This window comes from Ceratosolen solmsi, unplaced genomic scaffold, assembly GCF_000503995.2.
Source record: "Ceratosolen solmsi marchali unplaced genomic scaffold, CerSol_1.0 scaffold6, whole genome shotgun sequence".
Taxonomy (NCBI): Eukaryota; Metazoa; Arthropoda; class Insecta; order Hymenoptera; family Agaonidae; genus Ceratosolen; species Ceratosolen solmsi.
Genome location: NW_011948414.1, coordinates 2429435 through 2448274, shown reverse-complemented (window position 1 = coordinate 2448274; position 18840 = coordinate 2429435). Strand labels below are relative to the sequence as shown.

General features: G+C 24.3%; 1 long non-coding RNA gene across 2 annotated transcripts; it reads left to right on the top strand.

Moving 5' to 3' along the window:
• Positions 1–18838, top strand: LOC105367813 (uncharacterized). Of its 2 annotated transcripts, none has more exons than XR_913076.1 (3): positions 1–168; positions 4910–5094; positions 18693–18838. It is a non-coding gene; the product is annotated as an uncharacterized LOC105367813 (long non-coding RNA). The 2 variants fall into 2 exon arrangements; XR_913075.1 differs by lacking the exon at positions 1–168 and adding an exon at positions 4021–4223.
• The last annotated feature ends 2 nt before the right edge of the window (positions 18839–18840 follow it).

The following is an 18840-nucleotide window of genomic DNA, read 5'->3' as shown; positions in this document are numbered from 1 at the left end:
AGACAACGAATGAAACTTGTAAACTAGAAATTCACTAAAAATTTTGCACGTTAAAATATTAAGTTAAGATCGTTTGGAAATATTTGTACTTGAACATTTAAATTTCATATACGTTACGAATATAACAATATCACAGCAATAAGAACATTATCTCTACACATTGATAAAGTGGGTACCAATTTTATTATATACGCATTACTGAAATACTTCTTTTTACATAAAAATAAAACGCAGCTTTTATTCGTACTCTAACCCTACATATGTTAAATGGTCTACGAGATTAAAAATATAAGTTTATACAAATATATTTTAAAGACTTGATGGAAAAATGCATATTTTTGCATGTTCAAATAATATTTTTCTGCATCATATTTTAGATCCGCACCTAATAAAATACTAAAGACGCAATTTAAAAAGCTAACGGATTACATTTGTTTAACGCGAATACACGACACATCGGGTCGTCACGCCTGATCATCAGAAATCTACCATTTTGTACTTTTTTTCCAACTGAGAGGTATATCTTACTTTTTACATATAATACATAGGAATGAATGGGCACAAACGAGAAAATAATTATTAATTGTAATTACTCTATTGGTAAATATTTTATCCACGTTTTATTGTTAATTGGAACAATTTAAAACCAACGTCATTTGATTATACATAAGATATCGATGGCTTTGGTCTGTTTTGATAAATAATATGAATAGTAAGTACATAAGTGGACACACCAGTTATTATTTGATCATTTTTGGTGAATGTTACCTATAATATTCATATTGTAATCTGATTTTACGTAATTTTAATTCGTACAAAAAATAATTTTGTGCCTAAAATTTATTGAAAATATTTGCATTAATATTAAAGTTTCTATTATAAATTTTGAAATGCCTATTTTACTTTTAAAATATTTTAATAAATTATTAGATTATCACTTAATTATCACTTAATTCTATTATTTGAATACTCTAATGCAATTATTTAAATTAATTTCTTTATCGAATTATTAAAAAAAAAAATTTATTTTTATTTGGAAACATATGTGAATTGTTTTAACTAATTAATATATCATTTTAGCAAATGAATAATTTTATAAAATATGAATGTATTTTGAAAACAAAAAATAATATATCAAAATCGAAGAATTTTTTATGTAGTCTTAATTTATTTACAAATTTTTTAAATATGTTAAGCTGTGTTCTACCAATTTAGTTTTTTATTTTACAATTTATCATCTAAGAGTAATGTATAGTATAGAGTAATCTATACTAGTAGAGTAATCTATACTACTAATAATAAGTCTATAGAGTAATGTATGTATACATATTAATAATTTACTTTCTATTAAAGTTTTTTTAAAAACTAGAATGGAATTATAATGTTGATATTGCTAAATTACTTAAAATATTAAAATAATTGATGAAAAATATTTATACAAATATAAGTATTGATAATTTATGAATGAATTAATTAATTCCTAATGAAATGTAAAATTGTACACACATACGCACACGCATACACACATATTTACACACATATATATATATATATATATATATATATATATATATATATATTAATGATTAATATCATATACACATATCAATAAAAATAGGAAAAAATATTTATTTTTATAATTACCTAACAAAATTTCTATAATAAAATATTAGTAGATAAAAAATAATCATATATTTAATTAATTCTTGTAATTTATTACAAGTAATTATAAGTAATTGATTTCTATTATTCTGGAAACATCTTTCGAAATCAAAAAAGAAACACAATCATATAAAATTTTTAATAAAAATGTTACAATTTAAAAACTAACGATTCAATTTTATTTTGTATAGCGATACTTCTCATAGCTTTGGTAATTTGTTGATTTAATGTTGGATATAAATTTAGTTATATTAATTTATGTATTTCTAATAAAAAAACACAAACAAACAAACAAACAAACATACTATACTTTACAGGTATTTAATTTTAATGGGAGAAGCTAGAAGTTGCCTACGAACATGACATTTAAACCTAGTTACATGATCTAAAAATTATATTTCATAAAAAATAGCTAACTTTTGAAATACAGTACGTAAAAAGCGGTTGTATATATTAGAATATGAAATGACACATTTTACTCTCCTTATTTTTAGCTATTATTGCTCTTTTATAAAATGAATATCACATTCTCAGACACCCTTATATATTTTTTATTGAACCAAGAAAGTACAGCTAATGCATAATATAATTTACAAAAAGAACAAAAATTGATTTTGTTGATGTAAGATACGTAAGATAGAAATAATGCTGATAATTAATTTGAAGAGGATAAACAAGCGATATACTATGACAAAGATTTTTATTAAATATTAAACATTCACCATTTCATTCCTAAACCATGAATTAAAATTTACATTTGCTTTTAAATACCTCCAAAATTATAATACGAAGAAAACTTTATTAAAATAGTACACACAAATATTTATTATATTTCTATTTAACTTTAAAATAGAAATTTTACTTGCAAATTTGTAGCACCATTTCGATAGATTTTTATTTAATTATACAAAAATTAATTATATAATTATATAATAATTTATGTACTATTTTAGCAATATTTATAAAACGGATACATAATACAAGTATACTGAGTCAGAGTAAACGCGCAAGTAGATAGATCGATCGCATTTCAAGAACATAAGTGATATAACTGCAATACAATAGTAGTATGATAATACTTATCAGTGCAATTAAATCAATCGAGAAAAAAATATAATAATAATTTTTTTTATTTAATTAATAAGGAACGAAGTTGTTAGAAATTATTTATATTTTCCACGCAATTAAATAAAAGTGGTACGTACATATTACAAAAGTTACGACAATCTTGGATAATAATAAAACAAATACACAATATAAATGCATATTATACTACAATTTTAATCTAGTTTAATAATTTTATTCGTCAAAATAATTATTGAAATAATTTTTAAAAAAAATTGTATAAAATAAATTTCATTATTTCACGTTATACTTATGAATTGCAGAACTATGGTCATTATCTTAAAAATTAACCACTTAATTAATAATTATTCCTATTAAAATATCAAAGTTTGTTTTTAAAATAACAAATGTACAGTATTGACATGATACAGAATTAATGGTGATCATTGCGCACGCGCCAATAGTTGAGACAGGGCAACATTAGTTAAATTTTACAAATAAAAAAATATTGATTACTCGAATTTTACAGTTAGTAAAATAGCCATTAATATATTCAGAATCAAATAATTAGATAAAAAAATCAGTTTATGTTCTTAACTCCCGAAGCTGTATTATCAAACGCATTTGACGTAGAGAAAAACATAACGCCTATAATTATTTAAATCTAGTTTATGCAATTTTATCGGTCGCAATTACAAAATCCTATAATAATGCAAATAATGTATTTCCAAGAGCTATTCTCATAACGGTAGCTTATGCACGATCCTTAAAATTAGTTTACGTTACACATGTCGTTCTCTCCGCTTTTATTTTACAAAAAAAAGAGCTACGCCGCCGAGTGCTCTCCCGCAGTCATACTTTGAGCTGTGATATTTTAAAAGACAAAGGCAATCGCATGCTAGACGAGCGAGACAGCGCATACGCGTAAGTACATGCATAGAGCCAGCCGCATTTGCATACTGTGTTGCTTAGTTTAATATTAGCTTATAGTACAATAATACAATCCTATTATTACAATTCCTTTGATTCGAGCAAATGAAAAGGATTTTTCCAGCATACATAGGTTTTTTGTTTTCAAACTCAATCACGTAATTCGCATATTTCGATAAGCATATCTATATATATATATATATATATATATATAGAGAGAGAGAGAGAGGTATGCATGCATGTTTTTACGTGTATGCGCATAGCATGTAATACACGTACGTAACACAGATGTAATGCGTGCGTATCATGTATGTTCATCGGCGCGCGCGCGCGTATGTGTGCATACGTATATATTTTCCGTGAACGCACGGAAACTTTCCATCGAGGCGCTTAGCAAACAAAAGAGTGAAAAAAGGCACTCAGTACAAGCTAGGAACTCAGAGGACGAGTTTCGGATTTTCTCGTTTGTTAATCACGAATTCATTCGCTTTAAAAAAGAAGAAGCATTTGAACGCTACAGCCGTTTTTCATTTATTGTCATTTAGCAGATCATTAAGGAACATCAGGTAATATACGAACGATATAACCTGTAAACAGCGAAAGAATTTGCGTGATAGGAAGTGCGCGAGTCAGGAAACAGAAATTAGTTTTTTTAAATATATATATACGCGCGCGTGTGGGGTGGGCGGGTGTGTGTGTGTGTGTGTGTGTGTATGCATGATGCAAGAATATATATATATATATATATATATATATATATATATATATGCATATATGTTTAGATAAAAAGTACTAATACTAATGAAAAGAAATATATAGAGAAACTAAAGATTTGTTATTTTAGTAATACGTTTGGTATCGTTTTTGAATATTGGTATAATTTTTGCCTAACATTAAAACTTGTGAAGCTCCAATAGTAAATTGGTAGTATACGAATAAAATGTTTTTATATCGATTGATTACACACGTTCCTGTTAAACAGATTACGTTGCATTAACTATTTAATGAATTAACAACATTTCTATAATAAAAGTAAATAGCATTTTATTCGATTGTATATTGCCTAAATACTTATTCGCATTATAAGAGAAATAAAACAAAAATGCTTTATTAGATTCTAACCCTATTTAATAAATGTTTTTTGTACTACACTAGTGTAGTAAATAAAAAAAAATCTATACATTTGGCTTATTTTAACTCAATTAGTATATCATTTACGGCCCAAACAATATTTCACTATATCCTATTTTAGATCTGCGTCCAGTAGTGCATCAACCCAGCGAAATCTGCGAGAATTGAGAAGTAGCAAACGGATCGCAAGAGGCGATCCATCTGTTTAAGCACGAGCATCCACGAGGGACACGTCGGATTTTCACGCCAGCAAGTGGCCGTCCAGCAGGGCGCTACCATTTTATATGACTTTTCTCCGACAACGAGGTACATATTTTATTTTTATAATACATTTTTATAATTTTAATGATTATTTACTCAATCTTATGTGTGTAACATATAATTCAACGATTATGTAATTAGCGATACATATAATTTAATGCAGAATTTTTATTAGCTAATAGAGGAATATTTTATTTAATAGAACAATGAACAATATAAATGATTGCTTAAGTTTATCTAAATTTATTTCACATATACAACGTGTATTTATGACTTACATATTTTTTGAATTATACAAAATTATGTTATATCAACATTAGTATTAGTATTTATAGCTATTTATAAAAATATCGTTGGATTTAGTTTTGAAACGGTCGAAATTAAAAAGATTTAGATAATAATTAAAGATATTATTATTAGGCAATAATAATAATAAAATGTATACAAAAATTTAATCTTTACTATTAGTTTTTCACAAAGAAAATGCTAGAAATGTTAAAGGGAAGTCAGTTTTTCATCTAATATCACAGATGATATTAATATTGTTTAAGAATTGTTATTTTTTTGACAAATTTTTTTTATTTAGTCTATTACAAATATGTTAGTGAGTTGCACTTCACATTATACACGCACAAAAAACAACTATTAATTACTTTTATTTATTTACATATTTGACCATAATAATAATAAACCATAATTCAATAATACAATGTATTGATTAAAATTGTATAGTCAATATATTCCTATATGAATGTAATTAACAACGTACAAATATTTAGCAAAATAATTTTTTTAATTAAAAAAATTTTAAAAATCTAAAACAGTTTGTGCAATAATTCAATCTTTCGATATAAAGGTTATAAATGATATGTAAAATAATAAATAATTCAATTATATTTTTGTATGAAAAGTTTTATAAGAAAAATGAAAATATAAAACTGAACGGTTTATGTTAAAAAAATATTAAATTTATTGCTTTCATAGATGTTTTAAAGTTATAACTTTGTTAATTAATTTAATGTATGTCATTTTATTAGTAATTTAAATGTTTATTAAAAATCATCGTTTAATTTACTTCTATTATCTTCATCTGATGTTTAAGAAAATGTTTTACTGCTTATATATTAATTTAAGCATATTCTAAATGTAAAGTATGATTTTTGCATTGATTTTAATAATTTATTTTAATTATGTATTCAAGTTTTATTTTATTATACATAAATTTCAAATCACTGAAAGTTTGTGTATGCAGAATAATGCACATAGTAAAATAATGTTATTGATATACATGAAATTTATGGTAAATGTTTTTATTAATATTTATTTACATTTATTTTTATCCATAACAAATATATGCATTTTTTATGTATCTAAAAATCAACATGATGTTTTTAAAACATACATCTCATATTTTATAATTGTAGTACTCCATTGAAATCACATCAAAATACATTATATCTTTATAACTAGGAAATAGATTAATACATAAGATATATTTAAAGATTATAGTTCAGACATTTAAGCATATTCATACTTTTATAAAATTACACATCCACTCTACGCACTAGTTTATTTTATTTTCGTTACGTACGTGCGTGAAGTAAAATTTAAGTGTTTCATTCCCGCAGAAGTGAATTTGAGAAATAAATATTATAATGTAAAATGTGTATAGGTCTATATATGCATCTATAAAACACGAAATACAAAGTTAATAATGGTAAATCCGATTGTGTAGCTGCCAATAAATAAATGCAAATGGAAAAAATAATACATACTGCAAGTACAAAATATGTTTTATCATGTATTGTAGAAATTATTTCGACTGTTATTGGATAGAGAACTCGTTTTTAGTACTTAAACATTTATTTCTACATATAAAATATTTATTAAGGAAAAAATACATTTTAATAAAATAAAAAATATAATATCAATTTTAAAGCATAATAAATTGTTCGTTTCAATGACCTCTAACTAATTAAAATGAAAAAATTATTTTCAAATACGTTATATCATTGCTATAAAGAGACCCAAAATAAGTAATAAAAACTTGGATAATTTCTATGAATTAATGATCAGAGAAATATATATATTTACACTTATTATAAATTTTTATAATAAAAAAAATCTTTTAAATCTTCAATATTTATAATAAAATTGTGTGTGCGGTGATGTAATAAATAACAATCATATTTTTTATAAGTTGTGCTTTGAGAATTAGCAATTGTAAAAAAAAAACTTTCTAACAATTCAACTATTCATTTCAAATAATATTTAATGTAATATATATTTTTATTAATTTTTAACGATATTTCACTAACAATTAAATTGATTATTGTAATTTATTATAAAACTTCTTTATATCAATTACATGGGAAACAGATAATTAAATATAAATGAATTAAATGTCCATTTGTTAGTTATTTAAATAAACTAATATGTATACAAGAGAATTATTTTCTAAAATTTTAATTTTTATTAAATGTGATTCGAAATTTTTTTTGAAAATAAAAAAATTTGAAATATTTTATAAAAATTCTTTTATTTACGTACCCATATCATTTGCGTATCATGTTATTTATTATACTTGCTGGATTATATATTTTTATATAAATATAATAAATAAAAGTAATTGTTTCTATTAAATATCAATATCAGATAAAAGCGTGCAAATAATCTAATAGTATGTTTCATCCATAAAAAATAATTTTCTGAATTATCTCTGAAGTATGGTGTATGATAATATACAATGACACAATATCATGTTCGTTTTAAAAATTATCGCAATTTCTCAACAACTTTAATATAAAAAAAATGAAACTGGTTACGAAAAATAAATGCGTATATGCGATAAAGTCTTTCATTGTGTGCATATAATAATTTCAATATTTCTCTACCTAAATGGAAGGAATTAATTATCAGTACTCATAAAAAATGAGTATGCATAGGCAATAAAATTACACATTATATATTTACTACGTTGAAGAGGTTCCAAAGTTTTTTTATTTGCGGTTATCTTAAATTAGACTCTAAAATGCGATAATTTTATAACAATAGCACGACTTAAATAACCTGCGTCAAATTGCACCAAAAACTCATTAAATAACTACTCATTCTACATTACCAATGCGGCAATTTGCAGCTTTCTTTGCGACCTTTTGTCACATTATTCGTACATTTGATATAGAAATCTGAAAATGGTTATATATGTGCTATTGCGGTATTATCGATCCAGAAATTTATATATACAACATTTCATAAATTTTTAAAGCTTTTACACTTAAAAATATAATAAATTGATATAATTGCAAATAATATTTAGTCAAAAGTATTGTTTTTTTATTACGTAATTTTTTTAAGTAATCATCGTTAGAAAGTTAACTTATAATCCGAGTGAATGAAAAGTAAGGGTTAAAATATTATTTTAGATTACATTAACATTAAATAGTTATTAGTAAATGTGTATAACAAATTGACTGATTGTCACTGACATTTTAAAAATAATCCGTTAAATAATTTTACATTATAATACTACTTGGGTTAATACTATACTACGGGTATAAAATTGTTTGATATTGAATAAATATTCTGAAATATATTATAAACTTCCAAGTTCATAATTTTTTTATAGTCACTATAAAAAAATTTGTAGTTTCAATAGTAATAATACACAGTAAAATTTATAATATTCAAATTGCAATAAATTCATATTTTTAATGAATCTGTAATTATAACGACAAATTAATAATTTTGTTTAATATACAGTTGATTTTTTTTTTATTACATTTTTTATAAATCTGGTAGTCGTGAAGCTACAAGCTAAAATATAATAAAATTAAAATATAATCATAAAAAATATTTATATCTTTATTTTAAAAGATTTAGAATCGGACATGTGAATATTTTTATTTTATTTAATTGTTATTCATAAATTATATTATAATGCAACACAAAGTAATATTATAAAACGAATAACTCAATAAATATAAAGAATAAATTATCATTAAGTTTTCTTTTTCATTTCGCTTCTGCTTTTGTAAGTAATAACAAATAACTCACTGTAATAATTTAACAATTTTAGTTTATAGAAATTTTATTATAATCTATTACACTTTGGTTATCTTCTTTAACAATTGCTTAATTTTGACTATTTAAATATTATCTGATGATTATTCATTGAAACTCATTGAAATTCATTATATCTTTTACTTTGATAATTAAACTATTCATTAAAAATTCTCATATGTAATTAAGATAAGTTACAATTATAAACATTTACAAAATGGTTTTTCAGTGCACTTTTAAAATATGGATATATATATATATATATATATATATATATATATATATATATTTATTTATTTATTTATAGTATTAGAATTGTTTTTAAGAGTGTACATGTGTGTCGATAATTGTTTTAAACAATTGAAAATATAAGTTAAAATAGTATAATATATTATCATGATAAATAATAGACGTCAATGTATTATTTTAATGCATGTTTTAATTATTCATGATTTGTCAAAATAAATACATATATATTTTATATGACTTATTTTACGTTTACAAGTTAGTATTTAATGAGAAATAGATATTGATTTACATAAAATATTATTCAGTTTAACAATATATATATATATATATATATATATATATATATATATATATATATATTGAAGATAATTATACATTTTACATGTTTGAATATTTTATTCAAAATCCAAAACAAAATGTGTGAAAAAGATACTGTATAATTTTTAAAGAACAAATTATGTTTTTATATATGATACTTTGTGATGGAATTATACTTTATATATAATTTTTAATTTATCGTCATGCGTAATCAATTAATAAATAGAGCAAGACTTCCTTTCTTGGTTTCGCGAAACTAGAATAAGTGGTACATTCCTATCATTATGAATAAAATTATTGTATTAAAAATTATTTATATACTTATAATAGTTTTATTTTTGATATTATTTAAAAGTAATAAAATTGTATTGAAAACGTGTGGTAGAATTTTTTTGATCGAATAACAACAATTTATCAGATTTGGCAATCGTCGGTTTGAAAACATTTCAATGGAAATTTTATTTAAAAAATTGTTAACAACTGTTAATGTAAGAAATCCGTAAATACTATCATATAAAAAATCTCATTTATGGTATCTATAAATCAGATATTCTTATTATTAATGATTTTGTTATTGCACTAACAATATAATTTTACTGAAAAATTAAAACTTATTTTACTTTAATCCATTAAGACTTCTTCAAGATAAATTTTTAATATATTTGTTAATATATATATATATATATATATATATATATTAATTAATATTAATGATGTTTTATATTAATAATGAAGTTGTAACGTGTTGACGCAAAAATATGTATTTCTGTGATAAAAATTCTTGTACATCTACGTTGCTGTTGTCAGCAAGATATATTCAGTACATCTAGTTCGATCGCTTGTAAGTCAACCCTATTCAAGAAAGAAATGAAATGGAATTTGTGCGCGCGCGCGCGCGCATGTGCGTTTTAATGTAAGTATGCGCGTGCGTGCATACTTGGTGCGTGCGCGTTGTCTCTGTGCGATTTTTCTATGTTGCTAACTACTCTCGTTAAATGATTCCATTAATCTTTAGAAGTTTAAATATTTTTTTGTTTTGTTTTTATCGTTATAAAATTTAGCGCACTTATTGAAAATTCTTTGAACCATATATTTAAAGCAGATGTAAATTTATCTATAAGAAACTTGTAGTAGAATATATATTAAACGCAAAGAAAATATTACTAATAGTGTATTCATAGTAAATTATAATGTGGTAAAAAAAATTTTAATTATTAATTTATCTACAAAAGTTTGGTTAAGAAAAATTAACCAAAATAGAAAGTAAATCGTATAGCTTCTGTTCATTTTTTATTTGTTTTTTTATTAACATATTTCAAGAACAATCGTAATACTCTGATTATTAGTACAGTATATTCGAGATGAAAAATTAAATAAAAAGTTATAAATATTTTTTATACTTTATTTGTTGAATTAATTTTTAAACCCAAATATAATACTTTATAAATTGGTTTAATATTGCTTTCATTACATGCTGCATATACATAACTTTGAACTGTATCGATCGTTGTCCAACACTAATAAAAAATTCTCAATATTTAAAATTGTGATTCTTTTTAATTATCTTTTTTATAAAGGGAATAATATTAAATTCCGTAAGCCTTTCATAGTTAGCAGTGTAGTTGTTTTGAAAAAATATTTACGATGTCACTACAATAAATAATTCAGTACACACGCACGCGCGCGCGCGCGCACGCACACACACACACACATCATATTCTATCAAATTTTTTACTTCTCTCTCTCTCTCTCTCACTCTCTCACTCTCTCACTCTCTCACTCTCTCATGCTTACATGCATACAGCTGATGTCTAGTACAGATCAATAAGCGACTAGTCGCGGCAACGGCGCTACAACTACCGTCAGCGCCGTCGTAATCGTCGTCACCGTTGCCGTCGACCTGCGCGCGCAAAACTATATAGCATACAAAAAGCAGCAGTGCGGGAGCGAGTACTAGGGAGAAAGAGAGGGAGGGATTGAGAAGAGAATGAAGGTAGTGCATGCGAGAGCGAAGGAGATAGCACGAGAACGTAAGAGGCGAACGCCTACTCGGGGCCGATCAAATCCGGGAGTCGCGAACCTACAGCACTCGAGTCTCTCTCGCTTATTATAGCCTTAGCCCGTCGCGTGTTCGTAACACCGATTTATTCTTCGTCGTCTGAAGGAATAGAGAGAAAAAAGAACGGAAGTTTACCTCGTATGTCGTACATGTAAAGAGAGGAGGAAACGACGCACCCTTTATAAAAGCGGAAGTAAATAGGAGCGAGGAAAGGGCACTTTACTCGAAAGACATACGAGAGAGAACTCCAGAGGAGTTTGACCGGCAAGCAAGACGGGTCTAGGAAAACGGAAACGAAATCAGGTCGGGAGTAGACACCTCCGGAAATCACAACTTATGCGTCTACGCCGAGCAGGTAAACGAGACTGAGATGATAGGAGGTGACTGGCATACTTTAACCCGCAGCCAACGAAGATTCGCGAAGTCTATTTCATTTATGGAGTAGAGTAGTGAGACGTTCTCGATTAACGGAGATTTTGTTTTGTTATTCATTTTATTTGGCTTTGAGCGTGATGGTGTGGAGGAGATACAACACGAAAGGTGCAAGGTGGCTTGATAAAAATATCAGTTGATCAATATACGATGTTTCACTGATTAAGTAGTCAAGTGGATCACTGTAGAATATAAAGATACTTTTAAAAACTGTAAGGTCGATTTTTTGCCATTACGGAATTAACTTCTTTTAACGATCAGTCAATTGGAGATTGTGTGAAAATTTTTCATACCAATTGTCATTTACTTATAAAATATCGAGTTATACCGACCATTTAATATCAACAAAATTAGTGTTTTGCATTAAATTCGGATGAAAAATTGTTAATAAAATTAACTGTACTCGAATATGGTTGGGCTTTACGCTTCGAATATTATAAATATTCAGTCGTGCTATCAGAATTTTTTTGTAATGAGAGAATGAATCTAAGGTACCTAATTATTGTGAAGAATGTTGTATTAAAATTTTTTTATAAAATATTTTCTCAAAATTATTGCAAAGTTATGATATTGTATGGTCTATCATTAGATAAATTAAATTTGATGTTTATAACTTGTCATTTACCTTTTGTACATCCTACTTTAATTTCTCTTAATAAATATCGTTAGATTTCTGTCGGAGAAGAAAAATGTTTAAAAAAAAAAGTATTAGTATTTAAAATTTAATTTAATATGATATTAAAACTTTATTTTATTATAAAACATTATCGGTATTAAATAACTTTATAACATTTATCGAATACGCTTTTAATAAATAAATGTGATGGTTAATATCTTCTGAAAAAAATATTATTTATAGATGTATAATTTTATTATAAGGAAGTAAACCATTAAAAGATTAAATTTGTAAAGTGCATCATCATGTATTATAACTTAGTTTACTTGCATAGTCCACATCTATTTTTATTATATATTTTTAGTAATGAATGCCGGTACCTATTTACACACGGAAAAGCTGTTTTATATGTATGATATAACGATCTTTTAGACTTTAAAACTAATTGCAAATTTATAGTCCGAAAATTTCTATTAATTTCTATATAAACAATTTAAGAGTATTAAAAAGTTTGAAATTTAAAAAAATAAGTGTCACCTCGTGTAGTTCAAATAAATCTAAAAAATTACGCAATATTATAATTATTTATAAATTTAATTTTTAACGAAAAAATTGTCATTTTTTCACTAAATTTTTCACTAAAAATATGTATTTTCTTTGCTTTTTAATTTTAATTTATCATTATTTAGCTACTTATAAATATATATATATATATATATATATATATATATATATATATGGACTTGCCATTTTTATCAGATGATTATTAATATTAAATATTAGGATATTTTCTTGCTTTTCATCACTGACATTGACAATAATTATTTAGTAAATAGGCTTGCTTCACATACATTATAATAATAAATCGTTTGTTTTACAATATTGTTGAATATGGACAATTTTAACAGCTTAAATCCTGTATAAGAATCGAGGATTAATTACTATTTGTTATTATAATGTTTTCTACCTAAATGAAATACACTTGATTTTGGATATACATTAAATATTCATTATTAAAATACTTATTTGGTTTATAGCATCTTTTATATACATTTACCTTAGATAATATTACTTCATAACAATTTTTAATTGAATAAACAACTGCCATTAGATGGGATGCCAGTTGATATTTATGAATTTTATATTATACATTAAAACGATAAATAAATTTACATTTTCATAAAATATGCCAACGTTTATATTACATAGGTAATAAAGAAATAATATATTTTTATTGTACTGCGAAACATTTAAAAAGCATGTGATAATTGAAAAAATTCAACAATATACAGAGAACATTTTAAAAAGGTATAATTTAGAAAATTTAATGAAACTCCAATGCACTAAGTAATAAATACATAGCAATTATACATTCTAATAATCTTTACTACATTGTTTCTTCAATGTACTATTTAAAAAATATAATGTATTTTAATAGGAAAACATGTACGCGAACGATGCAGATATTAAATCGATTTAATCATTGAAAAGTAAAATTTACGAATAAAATGTTTAACCATCCGTTATCTTGTTTATATATAAAGGTATGATTGACATTTAAATATTACTTATCAGTCACTATTATTTTTCAAGCACATATAAATGCAAATGTAAATATAAAATTTGTAATATTTATTTAGTGTATCGGTATAATATAAGTTACATCATATAAAAATTAATCTTTTTTTTTTATTATTATGAAAATTTCAGAAAAATTAATTCCAACGTGAACTTTTTAATTATTTTTGATGAATTAAGTAAATTAATTTCCACAAGCCATTCCTGGTGCCTTTGTTTTTAATTTAACTAACCTTAATACAGTACTGTGTATTAATATATTGTTTAAATTTTGCAAATTATATTTTTATTTAATAAATTATTCGACATTGCATTACATTTGAGTAAAATGAATAAAATCTTATGAAATATGAAATTTGAATTAATATAATGTAATTTATTAAAATCTTTAATTAATGTGAATTTTGTATGAATTAAAAATATAAATTTTAATAATATTTCATAAGATATATGAATGAGAGTTTTAGAATGTTCAAAATATTATATGCTATATAGTATAATAGTTTAAAATATTATTGATAATTAATTGATTAAAATAGATATATTACAATAATACGTATGTAATAAAGTCTATGAAGAAAATGTCGTGTGGTTCTTATCAATGGTAGGCTCGTGTTTTCAATTAGACGCCGTCGATGAAGCTTTTATGTACATCCGTATACTAGAATCCACGCAATTTCAATTAAACTTCGTATTCGTTACACTGTTACACTGTCCTGTACATGAGCACACTAATTTCTTAATTTTACCGATCACATAATTGAATTGATTTGGTTTTAAAAAAAAAAAAAAAAAAAAAAACCTAACTAAATACCATACGTATACTAAAAAACATGCAATTTTTACAAGTTTTTAGATCTTTAAATCAATAATTTCGAATAATTAATAGAATAATAGAAAATGAATGTCCTTAAATATTTTTTTTTGGTGGAAAATAATTACTTCTATAATACTGTATAAATAACTAATAATAAGAAATACTGTATAAATTACTCTTTCAGGGTTTGAATGCATTTAAAGTGCAATTAAAATGAAAAGAGTATTAGTAACTAATTATTTATAGAATAAATTTCAAAATTAATTTGATTAAATTCTATTTCCTATTTTTTACATTTAAAATTGAATTCTAAAAAATTTAATATATGTTTAATATCAAATTAATGGCATAAGTTAGGAAAAAGCATTTAAACAATCAATACATATAAACATTAATTTCAAATGCAATTTCTAAAAATTTCTAAAAAACAGCAATTGCTTTCCAACGAACATCACTAACAACTAAAACTAGCTCATTTGATAATTGAAATTAAATAGTACATTATTAAGAATATTCTTAAGTTAATGTATCTGTTAATGAACTTTAAAAAGACAAATTAAATATATTAACAAATAATATAAGAAATAAAATCAAAAAGTCACATAAATTTATATTTGGTCATAAACATAATTAAAATATTATTAAAATGAGTGTAATGAAACTATGCTTTAACCAACGTAAAATAGAAGTATTTTGCCTAAAGATTTCATTTAATTAATATTTTGCACAGGAAATAATCTCATCAATTATATCTTATAATTACGGCAAATTAAAATGGCAAATTCAGTTATTTTTATGTCTGAAAGCTAATTTTAATTCAGGTTTCTATGGTACCCTGTCGCCTTTTACTTAAACGTATCTTATCAAGTTGACGAATGTCAGAAAATGTTAATCAAACATAATGCTTTATACAAAATAAAATGTATTGTTTCAATTTCATATTCATAATTTTTATTGTATAAAAATTATATTATAAAATAATAACTTTAAAAATGTTTAGATTATGGATGATAACTTTTTATTACGTAAATTTTTGGTTTTTTCTTTAAATTAAAGGTATTTTAATGATAACTAAATGACTAAATATGTCACCTCACATCATAAAACCTATTAATGATTATTCGTGCAAAATTCTATTTTGATTTGCTAGGTAATCATTGCATTTTATATGCAACACTTAATAACATTGATTTTCAGACGTTAATTCATCGTCTCTATAGTAACACAATTCTCTGTCGATTAATGTGACTTGTCACATCTTTCGTATGAAAAATTTGTTTTATACCTTTTGTGTTTGAAAAAAAAATTGTATATAGTATTTTTATAACATACCTTGTTACGCATATGTAATAATTTGGCATAAATACATTATCATTAAAAAAAAGTATTGATCTAGCATGTGTAATAAGTTGTCTTATATTATTTTGAAATCTTGCGTTAAGAAATCTTAATACAAAAACATACTTAAATTGAAATCGAAGCTTTTAGATATTTTATCACTTTTTTTTTTTAAGATAATTGACAAAAAATATCTGCGTTAAAAGTCTGTAAAGTTCATTCGTATTTAAATATTCAGAACAAATAATAGAAAGTATATATATACAAAGTATAAATAGTACAATGCATAAAAGCAATAGAGAAAAAAATTAATTGATAAATCTAGCGTGAATAGTTTAAAAAATATTATTTCGATCAAAGTATTTTTGTATTAATTCGAACATATTACCCGTTCATTAAAAAATTAAAACTATATATAATATAAATATGAAATATTACAATTATTTTATTCCATATTATTATTTTGTACATAACGTAGAGCAATAAATATATGTTAACAATTAACATTAAAATTGCAAACATCAATTATATAATCAATTAAATATTTTGATATGTATATTCTATATGCATTAAATATAAATACCATGAATATAATTTAAGACTGATATTTAATTTATTTTTCAATTACAATTATTCTAATTATAATAATATTCATTAAAATTTCAATGAATAATTAAGGTTATTTATGATTCAATAAGAACATATTTCTCCCAAGCTGGTATTTGCAATTTAACGATTCGATGGCAACTTCATTTCATAGCTTTTCTCAATACGCTTTGGTACAGATTTCAGGAGCCAATGATTTCATGCTTTTCAGTTCACATTTTGATACATAATTTCACTTTTCATGCTTGTCCAAAATTCTATTCATTCGCTTGTATGCGACGTTGTAAGGTATAGGTATGAAGATAAATCACGCGCGATAATTAGCTCAAGTAAATAGTTACATTTGAAAACTCATTCTTTTATTAAATTGTATTTGTTATGTCTGTTAATGTAAAAGATTATTAATTTTTAGTAAATGAACAAAAACGAAGTTTGTATTACCGAATTAAAGGAGAATAATTTATAATTGATGAGTCTTTATATAATTGATACAAGACAAAATATTATTATTATAAAGGAATTATATCCAAATTTATTTGTCAAGTAAACCATCGCGTAAAACAAATAAATATATACTAATAAAATGACCTGAAATTGTCTCATTTATGTAAAATTTTAGTATTACAGAAATATATATCCATGACGTTAAAAAATATTAAAACGTTGATTTACATTTAGAATACATATTTATAAAATATATCAATAATACTGTCGAAAATTCAAAACAGTAGAATGAAGTATCGATTTTTTCATCGTCCTCGACTTATTTTTTATTTATTTATTTATTTTTTTTTTTTTTTAATTAACTAATTAATGAACGCAAAAGAAATCTGAAAATATCAAATTATTGATAAATATAACGTTTTAGAGGTGCACTCGTATTTCAAGGATTGTTAAAATTCAGCTCCAATTTATAATAAATGTTAAAATAATATTAATAATTTTCGTAATAAAAAAAAAGGCCGAAAATTATGAAAAAGCCATTATTACGTACGGTTGGACGGACGTTAATTTATACGATAAATACGTAAAACTGCAAATTGAATATTTTTCCATACGCGCTAATATTAGATTATGGGCAAGAAATTTGTCCGTTTCAAAATAAAATATTCTATAGTTTAAATTTATAAATTTGTAAGTGGCTTATCGAATTCTTATGTCCAGTCGATATTTCGAATTTTTGGATTGATATTTTCAGCGTTGCGTAACATTTCTACATGCAATTTTCAATAAAAATTTCAATAAACAGCCTCATTTTGATCTAATGAGAATGGTTCAATGCACTGCGAAAACAAATATACGCATCGCAATATTATGAATATGTAGAAAAAATTTATTTATAAATTAATTTATAAACATTTATCCAATGGTATCCAAAGTATTTCTTTTCGTTTATACATGCGCTTAAAGTACGTGCAAAGCTAGAATTTTATGTTCATTGTTCATGATAGCTCACTCGAGCTCTCGCATTTTATTGCAAAAGGCAACATTGAAGTTGCAAATTATCAAGCAATGTATAAAATAAATCGATTGCTAACGGAGAACGACGATGTCTGGCTCGGTTTCAGAAACATCCAGGATATCATCCCGAGGGAAAGGATCGGTGTACAACACAGGGAGCGGCAGAGGCAGGTTATCACCGTTCCAGGGCGTAGTTCGCACGTGCAAGCATCGCCGCGACATAAGCATTATTGGACTCGCATCAGCGAGCGTCGA